The sequence below is a fragment of the Chiloscyllium plagiosum genome, unplaced genomic scaffold (genome assembly GCF_037043375.1).
Source record: "Chiloscyllium plagiosum isolate Xiang-an unplaced genomic scaffold, Cpla_swu_hap1 HiC_scaffold_23, whole genome shotgun sequence".
Lineage (NCBI taxonomy): Eukaryota > Metazoa > Chordata > Chondrichthyes > Orectolobiformes > Hemiscylliidae > Chiloscyllium > Chiloscyllium plagiosum.
Genome location: NW_028270161.1, coordinates 37,953,191 through 37,968,269, shown reverse-complemented (window position 1 = coordinate 37,968,269; position 15,079 = coordinate 37,953,191).

Here is a 15,079-nt window from a genome sequence, read left to right as displayed (position 1 = left end):
TTGGACCGAAGGGCCTGTTTCCACACTGTAATGTAATCTAATCTAATTACTTGAACGAATAGCAGAATTATTTATATCATAATAGTTTTATTTGTGGCATCTACAATATACTCACTAACTGAAATAACAGTTATAAATCTGGATTAGGTGTGAGTAATATCAGTGATTTTTATTGCGTTTTGTGCATACCTTTTTGAAGTAAATTAGAAAGAAATAAAGTTGTCACGAGAACTGTTCAATATGAGAATCCTGATAACAGATTATGAGAAACTCTCTCCCTCCACCTGTGCCTGTATTTTGGATTGTATCAGGACAGGTTTGGTACTGTACCTGCCTCAGATTTGGGTATTATATTACAATGAGTTGTTAACAAAATAAAGAAGTCATCTGTTTATTTTCCTTATTATTGCCTAAGCAACAGTGAAATTAGGGACATCACTACAGTCCAGCATGGCTAAGCTAATACGTTTTAATGAGGTCAAAAATCACACAACACCAGGTTATAGTCCAACCGATTTATTGAAAACATAAGCTTTCAAGGCCTTGCTCCTTCACTAACACCGAAGGAGGAGCGAGGCTCTGAAAGCTTGTATTTTTAAATAAACTCATTGGACTATAACCTGGTGTTGTGTGATTTTTGACCTTGTCCAACACCAGCACCAATACATTTTAGCCGGCTTACAAGCTGATCAATTGTTAGGCAAACTATTGTACTTATCCTGTAGACCAAATTTATATTAAACTAATGACTACCTCAAAATCAGGCAGCCATACTTCCTCACATAAAAGGAATCATTGTCACATGATTTTAACATTTTGTTTGCTAGCCTTCTGAACAAAATTACAGTGATTGCTGCTGATCATGGGAAGATAACTATGTCTAAAATAAGCAGGATTTTCAGTTTTGTTTTATCACTTTCCATTTTAATACATCAAAAAGATCAATAATAAGATCATACAAGCACAAATAAAAGTGTGACATTTTGTTCTTCGAACAATGAAACCAATTGCCTTCATAGATATGATGCCTATTTTTGGAAAATCACTTTTACGTTGGACTGTATTCCAGAGGCATCGACTTTGGAGCAGTCATAACCACTCTGGTATGAAACAGGATAGTCTTTAGCCCTTGTACAAGTTTGTGTCATTTGTGATCCATCCACGTGAGGATCTTTTAACATCCTCTTTATATTCTGCCATATGCATGTCTGAAAATGAATACATTTTTCACCCATGTCGCATAAAGAGTAATACCAAACGAAAAGCTTTTCCAAGAGATTAGTGTTAATATTATTTGCTAACTTAAGTATTCCTTGGAATACAAAGAATCCTTTTACCCCTAATTTAAGCAATCTTATATTCAAATATTCAATATAGTACATTGTTGGGAGAAGCCAGGTTGTTGTATCCACATAAGGCATTGTGGAGGTTCCACAAAAAAAAAAGACAAATGATCACAGCAGAAACAAAACTCAGTGCTTGACATAATTTTTTCTCCAGTTCACCTAATGGGATATAGTAATTCACAATAGACCCAGCCACATGAATTGAACATCACATTTCAAAGCTGTACATTGGCTCTCAGGATCTCTTCGGGTACATAAAAGAATTACAGCGAAAACCTGACAGGCTGTGAAGTGGTTAGGGAATATGTGAAGGCATCGATTTATAAGGCAGAAATAACATTTTATTGTGCCAACTAAGGTCGTAACAACAGCCCAGAGAGTTATTTCAGTCACTAATTAGAAAAGTGAAAAGAAAGCGTATTTGCTGATACCCTTGTGTACCAACAATGGAAGCTTCTTGGCTAAATCTGACAAGCAGAACTCTCCTTGCTGGCTTAAATGTGCACTAAATGTTACTCTATGCAGTAATATTTCCCTTCAGTGCAAATGAAAAAATAACTAATATGTTGAGCATTTGGTTTCCTTCAGACCTCCAGAGGTTTAAATAGCAGCCTTTATAGCTGTTGACAAACTGAACACATTACAAAGAGAAAAGATTCATACACAAACAGACGGAGACCCACTGGAAATGTACTGAAATATTTAGTGAGCAGTTTTCTGAAGGAGATATATGGTAATATTTTCTAGTTTGCCTGAAAAAATAGAGATCTGTTGAAAGAAGAGATTTGGCTTGCTGCCATTGAATGTTTGCCCGACAATGGAACTTTATGCCATTAATATCATCAAGAAATCTTAAGTAGACACATTTCCTCAAATAGTAATATTGGATATTATAACTTAGTGCAACATTAAAGTTACATATGCGCTGATTTTTTTTCAAATAAATAGATTGATGATGCCATGTAAAATTGGGTTTGCAATAATTATTCATCTGAAATTGGTATGGTCATTAGAAATTGGATTAGGAATAAGCCATTTGTCCCTTCGGCCAATGAGATTGTGACTGATCTGATCATGGCCTGTGTTCCCATTGCCCTCGACTCTTGTGTCACTCAACAATCTGTGTAACTCTGCCTTGAATATAGTCAATGACACAGTCTCTGTTGCTCTCTGTTGAAGTGAATTCCAAGACCATTAGCCTTCTGAGACAGGATTCCTACTTACCTCCATCTTAAATGAGAACCAATCATTTGTAAACTGATGCCACCACTCCTCTGCTACCAGTTTTGTGTTTCACATAAGAGGAGAGATCCTCTCAGCATCATGTGAAGTTCCCTAAGAATCTTGAATGTTTTAATTAGATCATCTCTCAACCTTCTAAACTCTAATGAGACCTGCTCAGCTTTTACCCATAAAACAACCTTTTCATTCCCAGGAATCAGCCTAGTGAAGCTTCTCTGATCTGCTTCCAATACAAATATATTCTTCCCTGAACAAGGAGGCCAAAACTCTACACAGTACTCCATGTATGTTCTCATCAGTCTCCTTCACCATTGGTTTAAGGCATCCAGATCCTTAAACAGATTCCACGTGACAGAATTCTATCCAGATATTGTTGTGTCTGAATTGAATTCTTATGATTAGTTCAGACGTTAGCACATTTTTAAAACTTTAAATGTTTTGAAAGTGGTTCAGAAAATGTTTCAAAACAACAATGCTTTTGTACAGAGACTATCCAGAATACCCTCTCAAACAAGTTTTGAGACTGCATTGCAGTTATACTTTAGGAATTCTGAGAGTGCCTGGATGCCATTTTATCTGGTGTCAGACGAAATGTAATTTTAAAGTAGACTGTAACTTGCAATGTGGTGAAATGGTCTGAATGTAATTGCAACAGCAACTCTGAAAGTGTATGCTTGTTACCTTCACAAAGACACGTCTATGAGATCGCCAAGGTAAAACAATTACAATTCTGGAGAAATATTTCTGGTCTCAACAAATTCACAGGAACTGGACCTTTTCAGCCATTTACTCTGAGCAAATGTATAAGACCCAGATATTAATAATTATTCAGTTTCAGTTATATGTTAACTGGGTTAAATGTATCTTTATGTTAATTTAATTTGTTCTTTTCAAATTAGATAGTGCTTGAGAAGCATAAAGTGCTGATGCATATACAACGAGAAAAGTCTGGAATGAGTCAGTTAGTCTTTCAATGGAAAAACAACTGGTCCATGATTTAAGTTCTCTATCTAAATCATGAATTCCAAATCTTTTCATTGTGCCATAGCAAATCATTGAATCATTTACTGTGTAAAACTTCAAATTGATTAAGTGCTAAAATTTCAAAGAATCTTGGATCTGAAGTAACTTATGCTTAAAACATCTTGGGTGGAATTTTCCCATTTTCAGTTGAACCTTTCTGTTGAGTAACATTCATTGCAGCTGGGTCCGCCATCGCTTGGCGCAATTTTTTTCACACAATCTTTTGCTAATCACCTCACTAATTGTGCAACTGGGCTCCTGGGAGCCAAGGAGGAGAGGGTGAAGGACTTCTAGCATTCACATTATTATCGCTATATTTAAGGTCTGGCTGTACACCACTTGAGATGCATCAAGCCAGGGATTGACTCTCGCATTGTGCTGCTTGTGTGTTATTACCAAGGACATCACCAGAGGGCAGCAAAGCTCACTCCCCGCCTCACAGACAGTGTCCTGAGGGTTCTTGTGGACAGGATTGAGAAGAGGAGATTGTCTTCTTTCCTACTAACTGCCAAAGGAAGCTGTCCCACCAGACCATACCAGCCTGGATATACATTGCAGCCCAGGTGAGTACTGTGTTTCAGGATGCCTAGCAGTGCAGGAAGAAAGTAATTGAACTGACAAACTCTGCAAGAGCACGTGCGACCATCTTCTCTCTGCTAAGGTTGCTACTCACTCTAATTCTGCTATTGTGTACATATCTTTCCAAAACTCATGAAGTACAATTCTCATTTAATGGCTTTCACTCACATCATCCTTCCAAACCACCAATGATTCCCGCTGTTGGTATTTTCTTCCCAATCACTGGTGAAATATCACCACCTCTCCTGCATTACCACATACTCACCTTCCATCAACTTCCCTCATACTCAGTCATTCCCTTGTCTCATTACAGAGCAACTGGGCCGAGAGAGCTAAGACTGATGGAGTTGGAGATGGGCAGTGGTGAGGGGGTGGCAGGTTTGGTGATGAGAGACATCCTGTTTCTCACCCTCAAGAGGAGAAAGTCCTGAGTCTTGGGGGAGAAGACCATGACCACTCATGGGGATAGGACCCTTCATTCGCCATCCAAGTTAATGTGCATTGTGCTGTACTATGTGGCTGTCCTGTTGGAACCAGTGCTGACTCAATCGTAGTGTGCACAATCTTTTGCCCCTCTTAGACAAGAACTCTCATGCAGGCACTAGCAATACCCAGCAAACCTCTAGCCAAAAGAGGCCAGCATTGGAAATCCCCAGCTCCATTTCCACCTCAAAGGAAGTACTCACTGAACCCTATCAGGGTGTACCAGGAAGGCTTTCACTGTATCTTCCATGGGTGGGCCTTGAACCCAGGCCTTCCACAAGAGCCCTGACATATGTACTTACCCTTTGATAGCAGCTGTCAAAGTGCCGGTAAGAATCTTTAAAAGTCAGGATACTGCAGCTGACTGTTGTGAAGAGGGGATTGCTTTGCCTTCTCTGACAGTCTCTGAGGGAGTCCTCAGAAATGCAGAAAGTGGGTCCAGAACATGTGGGATCGCCATCCCTCAGAAAATCCCACTCATGACATGCACTGGCTGTTTGGGGAAAATGAGCTACATTTATTCATGCTTTACTCTGCAGTCTCAAAGAGCACATTATCCCGCAAGCTTCAAAACCAAGTGGGTGTCCTGAATTCACCTTTGTCAAGAGGCTGACTGGGAGAAGCTTTCTATCCTTGGAATGCCTCCTAATTTATCACCATTACCTTTCCTGGGATGAGCAAGTACCCAATGCAGCTGGACCAACTGGTTTTTATTGAAGTGGGTCGGGGCCACAACAATCCCTCAAAATAGAAGAAGCCTTGGAACTGTCAAAATGAGCAATTATTCTAAAGTGGGAAAGGCATGAGCATTTACCAACTGGACTGAAGAACCCTTGTTTGGACTGCTGGGAGCTGGGTGACTTATGTATGACTTAACCTTGCGATTCATGGAGGAAAAAACCTCAGTTTCCTTTTCCAGGTGGAACAAGGCCCATAATTGGTATGAATTCTTGCGACTGTGTGGGAGATGGTACACAATGTATTTGAGGTGCATATTTTCTTGGTGTAATGTTAATAATGATGGTGCTTGAGGTTTCTTGGAGTATATTTGCTGTAATGCTAAATGTTATTATAATAAAGTTTCAGCCTCAAATGCTTTTCCATACATTAACATAGGAAGAGGTTAGCTCCACTGAACTGCCACATGGCTAACATTTTAAAGGCATGTTCGAATATAACAATATTGTGAGCACTCTGCTAACTTTTATGCATATGTTTATTTCTGTCTACAAGTGATATTCCACACCAGAATTCTTGGACCATCACCTGGGTGTCTGTATGTTTTTGTTTTAATTAAATGTGATACATTTAAAAAAAAAACAGGCTGGAACACATTCAGAAGGTCAGGCATAATCTGTGGAGAGTGAAACAATTAATGTTACAGATCAATAACCTTCCAACAGAAATGAAAGATCTTATAGTGATGTGATAGACTTCTTGTGTGATTCACACTTTGATAAGTTAATGATTTCAATGTTAGGATGCAAATTGAAGGCTGGACAATCCTCTTGAGGCAAGATGAAGGATGAAAATTGTCAATAACACTCTTTCCTTGTGGCATCTACAAATGTTTAGCATAGTTCTATTTGGGTTATCATGCCAGCTGTGAAAAAGAACAAGTAGTGGAAGCAAAAATAAAACTGTAAGAGGAAAGAAAAAGAAAATTAAAATGTTTGAAATTATAACTTAAACCATTTTGTCTCTCTTTTTGCTTTTGGATCTCCCTGCATCCTTCTTAAATCTAAGTGTGGGCAGACAGTCTGCTCTGTGTGTTTGCTCGTGATGTTCTATGAGCAGCCACTGGGAATGTATCAGAGTGGGAGGTTCCTGATAATGGGAATCTGAGATTGAATGTTCATATTGCTGGTTTTTGCAATGACGAAACCTACAACCCACTTACTTGATGGTGCTATATATTGCAACTCCAACACACTGCAACATCATAATAATATTAGAGATCTTTCTTGAAATAGCTTTAATATAGCCATTAAGTAACTTTTTTGCATCTGATTATTTTAATAACTGTTCATGAGAAAGTTATTATAGCAATGTCAATTTTAATCTTTCCAGTGCTGGCATGGAGGGTTTCTTAAGAATTCTAAATAGTCACAGAACCTTTTGGAGGTGAAAAATAATAAGCTGCTGTCTTGAATTAAAATCTGAATTTATTATCAAACCTGGATGGAAGCTATGATTAATCTTGCCAAAACATCATATGAACATTTAAATCTTGGAGGTAGATTTTCATTCATTACTAAAGACCTTGGCAGAAGTTTGTGATTACTACTGCCTGAAATGTGACATTCTTGTTCAGCTGCTGGTTTTCAATCAGCGTGGGCACTAACAATTTTTGGACTTGCGCACAGATGTACTTACAACTTCCAAAGTGTAACTCTATGTCTTGAAACCCAGCATGTAGGCTAAAGTTGTGTCTTTAACTCAGGGTCATGTGTATAGGAGACATAACGAGTGAAGGAGTATTTTGTTGGTTGTGACATCTGAGACATTTTAGCTCCCAGGCCTCATTAATATTTGAGGGATGGGTTGCCTTTCTGGTTTTCAGCAGAATCGGGCAACTGGCCCACCTAATCCACATTGAGAATTCATGTTGAGAATTCGTGTGCTAGGTTTTGCTACCATGTCTAAGAATGGGTGAAGCATCCGCAAATTACAGATAAAATGTATTTACATTTGGTATAACATAACTGGAAGACAACATAACTTTTTAATTCCCACTTACCTGGGGCAAAACTACACACAGAGTGAATCAGCTCATTAAAAATGGAACCTGGATATTGCTTGAAGAGTGCTGACAGCCATAGATGTGACTTCAACCATTTAACTCTTGAGCCATAGTGTGCACAATCATGAGTTGTTACCTGGCACCAAATCAAATGAAGCAACAAATAATAAATTATTTCCTTCTGAAAAAAAGAGTCTCCCATGATCTCTATTTGGAGACTATTTAATAGCAAAATTAACTCAAATATTCTTGTGTTCGAGTAATTCTGATGTCAATTAATCACTAAGACATCTTCTTAAATGTTAGTGTTTAATTAAGGTTGGGACATTGCCAAATGTCACTTTTTAAATTTCAAGCTGTGTTCAAATTGTGTACCATGCTATATTGCTACTAGATTCTTATAGCTTTGTTTTAAGACAATTTTTTGTCAATTTGTACTAATTAATTTTCGGCAGCTAATAGAACTAGAATGTGCTTTATTTTTATATAATAGTTATTGAAAATCCACTCAATTCATCATAAGCCAAATGTGTTTCTGATGATTTAAAGCATTGAGCTGAGAACAGGGAGATCTACCTAAAGACTGCATCCCTGACTTTTGGGCATGCACTGACGACAATCTTCTAATCATTAAAGTAATACCTGTAAGATCAAACACAATGCTTTCCTGACACTTTGATTGGTGCCCAAGGCAAATGAGACATTCCACGTGGCAGTGTGAAGTCAGAAAATTAATGCTTTCTAACAGAAGTGAGATAAATGCGATAAAAGTGATGAGTTATTAATAAAAAATAGTTTAGAAATTAGTGACTGATTAGATTGCACTTTAATTATTATTCTCAAAATTTAAATCACTTCATAATTGAAGACGTATGACATTTTCTTGAAGTTGCTCCACATCTCTGCTTTTTCAGTAAAGGTGCAGTGGAAGATCAGAAGTGGCTGAGAGAAAGTTCCCAGCTGTAAGGTTTGATCATATGGTGAGGTTGTTTTGGTATTTCTGCTTTTTTGAGTTTGCAGAGCTGTCATCCTACTACAATGGGACATCAGCCCAGACAATAGCAAGAGCAACTTATATTTATATAGTGTCTTCAACATAATGAAACAACCCAAGGTCCTCCATCAGAGCATTGTAAATCAATGTGTGCTACTAAGCTACAAAGCAGATATTGTCAGATAAGTCTGGTGAGGGAGTTAGGTTTCAAGGAACACCTTAAAGGAAGGAAGCTGTAGAGTCATAAAGCATGCAAACAGTCCAACATACCAGTGCCAACCAGAAATCCCAATATGGCCTTATCCCATTTGTCAGCATTTGGCCTATATCCCTCTAAACCCTCCCTATTTGTTATACACATGCAGAAAACTTTTAAATGTTGTAATTGTAGCTGCCTCAATCACTTCCTCTGGTAGCTCATTCCAAACACACACCACCCTGCATGAAAAACTTACCCCTTAGGTCCCTTTAAAATCTTTCCCCTATCACTTTAAACCAATGTTCTATAGCTTTAGACTTCTCTACCCAAGGTAAAAGACCTTGGCTATTCACCCAATCCATGGCACTTAAGGTTTTATAAACCTCCATAAGGTCACCCCTCAGCCTCCCAGAAGCAGATTGATGTAAGGAGGGAATTTCAGAGCTTGGGGCTGAGGCAGTAGAAGACATAGCAGCCATTGATGTAGCAATCATCATCAGAAACTATAGTCAAAGGACACAGCACTGGTGTATCCTATGGTATACCACAAGAGACAGGTTTCTCTCCTGCCGCTAAGCCAATTTTGAATTTGCCTGGATCCCACGGACTCTTACCTTCTTGACTCATTTCCCACATGACACTTAGTCAAAAGCCTTATGAAGTCCATGTAGACTATCTGTACATCTTATCACCACCTTGAAAAAAACAATCAAACCTGACAGACAGGATTTTCCCTTGACAAAGTCATGCTGACAGTCCTGGATTAATCCTTACCTCTCCGAGTGGAGATTAATTCTGCCCCTCAGAATGTTTTCCAGAAGTTTTCCGCTTTAGTTGTCTGACCCATGGACCTATCATTCCTTGGTTTATTTCTTACCACACTCTTGAATAACGATACTACATTAGTTCTCCTTAAATCCAGGTATCTCTCCTGTGGCCACAGAGGATTCAAAAACTCGTGTCAGCACCCCTATGACTCCTCTCTTGCCTCCAACAGCAGCCTGGGATATATCTCACCTGTGCCTGAGGGTTCTTCCAATCTTAAACCTACTAAAATCGCTAATACCTCATTCCTCTCAATTGTAATTTGTTCAAGTCTATCAGTCTTTAAATCCAATATCTACATTGTTCTTCTCTACAGTGAATACAGATGCAAAGCATTCATTTAAAACCACACCTACATCAATTGGGTTGGCACAATTTGCCCTTTTGGTCTCTAATGAGCTTTACTCTTTTGCTGGTAATCCTCGTGCCCTAATATACTTAGACTTTGATTTTTTTTTATTTTACTTGCCAATGTTTTTTCTCATGGCTTCTCTTTGCTTTCCTAATTTCTTTTTAAGCAATCTCTTACACTTGCTATATGCCTCTTGGAATTCTGCTGCTTTGAAGATTTGGTCTCTACTATAAGATTCCTTTTTTTTCCTTATTCGATCCATACAGGGATTCTCTGGACTGGTTTGTTCCACCCTTCATCTTTACGGAAACATGTTTGACCCGTACTCTCGCTATTTTCTCTTTGGCAGGCTCCTACTGCTCTGATGAAGATTTTCTCTACAAACAGCACCTCCCATTTTACTTTGATCAGATCCTATCTTATGTTAAAATTGGCCTGACCCAAGTTTCAGTCTATTTTTGTTTTATTCCATGACTACTGTAAATCTAACTGAGATGTGCTTACTGTTACTGAAATGCTCCCTGACTGACTGGCTTTATTTCCTAAAACTAGTCCAGTGCTATTCAGTACTATGACATTCAACTTCAGGTTTTAAAAATTCTCCCAGGTATTTTTAAAGAAATTTTGTCTCTTTAAGCTTTTCACACATTGTTTATCCCAGATAGTGTTAAGCAGTTAAAAATACCTACTTATTAGCACATTATTTTTACATTTCTGCCTTTTCCTGACTGTTTTAAGGTTTGAGATTGTGAATGACTTTTCTTTTTAAGTTCAACCCATTTGCCTTCTGTTGAGGAACCATCCACAATATTATCCCTAGTTATTTCAGTAATTCACTCCTTGATCAACATTGCAACACCACCACTTCTTTTCCATCCCTCCCTGTCTCACCTGAAGATTCTATAATATGGAGAGGCAATATAAAATAGAGAGTCATTCTCAAGGGTATGCAGGAGCAGAGAGACTTAAGTGTATGTATATGTAAATCATTAAAGGTGGCAGGAAGTAAGAGAGAGCTGTTCATAAAGTATATAGTATTCTGGCTTCATTAATAGGACTATAGAGTACAAGAGCATGGAGATTATGCTGAACTTCTAGAGGACACTAGATAGACCTCAGTTGAAGTATTATCTTAGAATCATAGTCATAGAGGCATACAGCATGGAAACAGACTTTTCAATCCAACAAGTCCATGCTGACCATGTTCCCAAACTAAACTAGTCCCACTTCCCTGCATTTGGCCCAGGTCTCTCTAAACCTTTCCTTTTATTGTATTTATTCAAATATTTTTCAACCATTGTATCAGTACATGCAACCAATACTTCTCTGGCAGTTCATTTCTCGCACTAACCACTCTCTGTTTTAAAAAAAGTTGCCCCTCATGTCCTTTTTAAATCTTTCTCCTCTCATCTTAAAAATATTCCCCCTAGTTTTGAACTCTCCTACCTTAGTGAAAAGATCTTTGCTATTCATCTTATCTATGCCCCTCATAATGTTCTAAACCTCTTCAAGGTCACCCCTCAACCTCCTACGATCTAGTGAAAAAAGTCCCAGCCTACCCAGCTATTTTTATATCTCAAACTCTCCTTTCCCAACACCATCTAGTAAATCTTTTCTGGACCCTCTCCAGTTTAATAATATCCTTTGTAAAACAAGGCAACCAGAACTGCACACAGTACTCCAGAGGAGGCTGCATCACTGTCCCAAATGCTATACTCAATGTCTGAGCAGTGAAGGCTGGTGTGCCAAATGCGTTCTTAACCACCCTGACTACCTGTAATGCAAATTTCAAAGAATTATGTACCTAAACCCCTAGGCCTAGTTCTACAGTTCACAGGACACTACCATTAATTGTATAAGTCCTGCCTTTGTTTGTTTTACCAAAATGCAATACCTTGCATTTATCAAAATTAAACTCCATCTTCCACTCTTTAGCCCATTAACCTAATTGATCAAGATCTCTTTGTAATCTGAGATAACCTTCTTCACTGTTCACTATAGACCAATGCTGGTGTCATCTGCACAATTACTAACACTGCCTCTTATATATCTTACCTCTTAAACATTCATTTTTTTCATTTTTCAGCCTAGAAGAGGGGCATACTAAAGATGAAGGTGAGCAGCTACGAGACAGCATGTTGGATATTAATTTCATGGAAGGGACTGAAGTTGCTACTGAAGATGATAAAGACATAAAATGTTTAATTTCACTGAAGGTACCAATGCACTGCAGCAACACAATCTGATACAGACACTCCCTGATGTGTCAAAGTGCAGAAACTACCTGTGCTTCCTGTAACCAATACAATAGGTTCAATTCCCATATTATCTAAGGTCATCATGAAGGGCCCATCTTTTTTTTATATAGATATTTTTATTAGAAATTTAACATTTTTACAAGTTTACAAAAATAAACAAAACTCTCAAGTTTTGATATACAATTAAATCTTAAATATATAATAGCCAAAATTTAACAAAAGAAAAATACCGAGAAAGAAAAAAAACAAAACTCAACTAACTACTAATCTAACCTACAACTAACCAGAGTGTATATTTAAGTCTCTTACATTATTCAAATAAGAGAAAGAGAAAAAAACAAAAAAAAAAACGGATAACATAGAAATTGGGTAGTGAGATACATGCTCGGAATGTGTTAACATCAAATGTAACAAAACCCGTATTCGTGCGGGATTATTCTCCCAAGGGGCCCTGGACCAGCCAGGTTCGTAATCTCAATTAAATAAAAGCCCTTGTTAGGATAGCCAAAATATCTGTATTCATATAATTCAAGAAGGGCTGCCATATTTTATAAAATAATTTGGTCGTTCGGTGCACCATATTTGTAAGGAAGTCAAGGGGAATACATTCCATAATTAATCTGTGCCAATTTGAAAGTCCAGTGGGGCCCTCAGCCACCCAGTTTACCAAAATAGTTTTCCTTGCACAGAAAGAGAGAATAGAAAATAGTCTCTTCCCGTTCATGTGCAGGGAGGGAAAGTTTGAAAAGCCCAAAAGGAGAGAGACAGGGTCCACTTTAATTTCCGTTCCTAAAATTTCTGTCAGGGTACTTGCTACTTTAGTCCAGTATCTACGGATCTTATGACAGGTCCATAGGCAATGTACAAGAGTGCCCACCTCTATTTTACATTTGGGACACATTGGAGATGCTCCTGCCTTAAATTTTGCCAATAGATCCGGTGCTATATGGGCCCCATGAAGTATCTTCAGCTGGATAGCCTGAGTTCTGTTACAGATGGTGATTCTTCTGGCGTTTTCCCAAATGTCATTCCACGTTTCTATAGAGATTCCTAGTCCCAATTCCTGATCCCATGTTTTAAGCAGATTGTCCATATCTCCTGATTCTTCGTCATGTAGTAAATGATAAATAGTACTGATGGAGGATACCCCCATTGGTCATAGTACTCTACATTCTCTATCTGATTTATAAAGACTATCTAATAACGTAGTCTTCTTCTGTATATAGTCTCGAATTTGGAAGTATCGATAGAGGTCTCCATTAGGTAATCCGAATTTCTGACGCAGCTGTTCAAAAGACATCAGGACCCCCATCTTTAAATAGGTCCCCTAGACATAAGATACCCCTGGATCTCCAGAGTTTAAAAGTGGCGTCTGTAAACCCCGGTTGGAATCCCCATGCTCCCACTATCGGCGCATAGGGGGATGTTGCCCTCATTTTGCCCCATTATATTCCAAGCTTTAATTGTGTTTAGTATTATAGGGTTTTTACAGTGATCCGTAATGATTTTCCTCTTGTCTGAAAATAAAAGGTTAATAAGTGAGTATTTTAGATTAGATTAGATTACTTACAGTGTGGAAACAGGCCCTTCGGCCCAACAAGTCCACACCGCCCCGCCGAAGCGCAACCCACCCATACCCCTACCTAACACTACGGGCAATTTAGCATGGCCAATTCACCTGACCTGCACATCTTTGGACTGTGGGAGGAAACCGGAGCACCCGGAGGAAACCCACGCAGACATGGGGAGAATGTGCAAACTCCACACAGTCAGTCGCCTGAGGCGGGAATTGAACCCGGGTCTCTGGCGCTGTGAGGCAGCAGTGCTAACCACTGTGCCACCGTGCCGCCTTGAGAAGCCTCGATATCTAGCCAGATTGATTGTGGATCAGACAAGACCCAATCAGCTATGTAACTTAATAGGGAACTTAACTGATATTTCCTAAAATCTGGGAAATCCAATCCTCCCCTTGCCTGTGGCAGCTGTAGCTTCTTCAGCTTAATGAGGGGCCATCTATGATTCCAGATAAAGGAACCCAACCAGCCATATAATTTACGTAGTGCCAGCCTCGGCAGCATCACCGGAAGCATTCTCATAGGATATAGGAGACGGGGCAGGACATTCATTTTAATTAGTGCTATTCTACCCAGCCAAGAAATTGGCAGGTCTCCCCATCGCTGGAGGTCCTGCCTTATCCTTTCCAGTGAATGCACAAAGTTAGCCTTATACAACTGACCAAATACTGGAGCAATAAAAATGCCTAAATATAAGAAACCCTCCAGGGACCACTGAAAGGGAAAGTGGGATCCGTCCAATAAGTGGGATATACTAGCAAGGCCACCCATTGGCATAGTCTCCGATTTTGAGAAATTAATTTTATAGCCTGAGAATGCACTAAATGTATTAATAACTTGGATTAAGCGATTACTGACATCAGGGGATTACTGATGAATAGAAGAACATCATCTGCATAAAGGGTAATTTTATGTTTACCTGTACCAATCCTCGGGGCCGTTATATTAGGATCAACCTGTATAGCTTCTGCTAGTGGCTCGATTATTAGCGTAAATAACAATGGCGAGAGAGGACATCCCTGACGGCAGCCCCTACCCACACTGAAGCTTTCTGAACCTAATCCATTGGTAACCACAACTGCTTTGGGATCACTATACAGTGTTGAGACCCATTTGGTAAACACCTTTCCAACGCCAAACCTCTCCAATGTGTAAAACAAATATGACCATTCAACCCTCTCGAATGCCTTTTCCGCATCTAATGAAACTACTACTCCTGGTATCTTTCCCTGATAGCAGGCTTGAATCATATTCAAAACCCTTCTAATATTATTGGATGATCTATGGCCCTTAATAAACCCCGTCTGATCCTCCTTTATGATATGTGGCAGTACCCTTTCTAGTCTCAATGCTAATGTTTAAGAAAGGATTTTAAAATCTACATTTAGCAAGGATATTGGTCTGTATGACATACAATCTTCTGGATCCTTTCCTTTTTTAAGGATAAGAGAGATATTTGCC